This window comes from Aplysia californica, unplaced genomic scaffold (assembly GCF_000002075.1).
Source record: "Aplysia californica isolate F4 #8 unplaced genomic scaffold, AplCal3.0 scaffold00057, whole genome shotgun sequence".
Classification (NCBI taxonomy): Eukaryota; Metazoa; Mollusca; class Gastropoda; order Aplysiida; family Aplysiidae; genus Aplysia; species Aplysia californica.
In genome coordinates this window covers 1,499,050-1,500,913 of record NW_004797327.1, presented here as the reverse complement: position 1 = coordinate 1,500,913, position 1,864 = coordinate 1,499,050, and positions in this window count along the sequence as shown.

Below are 1,864 nucleotides of genomic sequence, written 5' to 3'. Positions count from 1 at the left end.
TGTTGCTGTTGTTGTTGCTGTTGTTGTTGCTATTTTGTCTTTATTATGGAGGGTGGAGGGGGGGGGGGGGGAGTTGTTGTTGTTTCTTTTTATTTGCCTGCCTGTCTACCTTCCTACCTACCTACCTAACTACCCACCTTCTTACCTACCTATCGCCACCTTCTCACAAAGATTCTGAGCAGTTGTTCTTCGCATTTTATTCTGGATTTTCTTTTCAGGTTCATCACCAAGTATGTGCCCATGTGAGTTTAACTGAAAACGTAATAATACCCTGTTCAGTGCAGGTGTTGTGCTTCTCATAATTCTGACTCCTTCACAGCTTCAACGCCAAATATATTTATTATCATAATCTCTGTGACTTCAATTGAATTGTGGTAATACCCTATTTAGTGCAGATGAATGAATAATATGTTGTTCTCTCATAATTCTGGCTCTTCTTTTCAGCTTCAACGCCAAGTATGTGACTTCTGTGATTTTAACTGAAAATGCAATAATACCCCATTTAGCGCAGGTTACATGTTATTCTCCTCATAATTATGGCTTTTTTTTCAGCTTCAACGCCAAGTACGTCATCCCTGTGATTGTTCTGGCCGGCCTGGTGGGCAACTTTCTCGCCTTCGCCGTCTTTGTCTGCTCACCTATGCGCCGGCTCACCATCTCCGTCTATCTGGCCGCCCTCTCGCTCACTGACGTCGTTTTCCTGGTGTTTCTCGGCTTGGGCTGGCTCGACAGTCTGCAGGTACTTTTTAGTTTATCAAGAGAAAAAAGACAAAAGAAGTAGTAAAGTGGCTCCCTTCTGTCAAACACAAACTAGCTCACGTTCTCGTGTTTGATTGATTGATTGATTGATTGATTGATTGATTGGTTGATTGGCTGGCTGGTTGGTTGAATGGCTGACTGGCTGACTGGTTGGTTGGTTGGTTGGTTGGTTGGTTGGTTGGTTGGTTGGTTGGTTGGTTGGTTGGTTGATTGATCGCTCAATCGGCTGATTGATTAATTGACTGATTGGTTGTAAACGCTTTATGCGCCATCTCGACACCGTATGGATCGTTTTAAGAGAGGAACTGTTGAAGGTGACGGTAGACCCGTCAATCATGACCAGATCGGACCATATTATAGGGCTGTGTGGGATACAACAGCCCTGAAGATTTACAGAGATACTGGATGACATAACTTCTCCACTCGGGTAGCGAACTCATGTCGTCTGCATGCAACAGCGTTGATCCTATAGCCATTACACTATATACACCGGTTTACACCTTCAGCTGGGGTCAATACTAAATGTACGACGACTTTGAATAATAAATAATTAATTGGTTTGAGATAAGCAGTTTAAGTGTTTGTATTGTGTAGTTTAAGCGTATTGCAGGCTGTGTTTTCCACCTGAAATAACTCAGAGAACCAAGAGTAGGTTAACGAAAAGTTGTGGAAGAGTTCAATTTCAAAGTTTTTTTGTTTTTTTTTAAAGCAATTATGAAACAATGTATGATAACGATAAATGCATTTTCCCTCGAAAACGTACCATTTTAAGACAGCATTTAGGCTGACAACCATGAAGCAGTCGACGGGTAGCTGGTAGTTTTTAAAAAAAACGAAGCATAATAATATTGTTCTCCTTTGCTAAAGCTTGATTTTTTTTTTTTTTTGATCGACATGGGGGTATCAGCTATTTTGATTCACAATTCTACTATGCTGTCTCGAGAAGTCAGACAATTGTGTATTCTATATCATTAGCAATATTAGCGCTGTCGTTTCTGTTTTTCTTGGTTTAGACTGGTATCACTTCCAGCTAGAGCAGAGATTGTTCTTTTTTATTGTTGCTGTTTTGTAGGGGGAATTTTCGTCGGGCGGCGGGGGAGAAGGG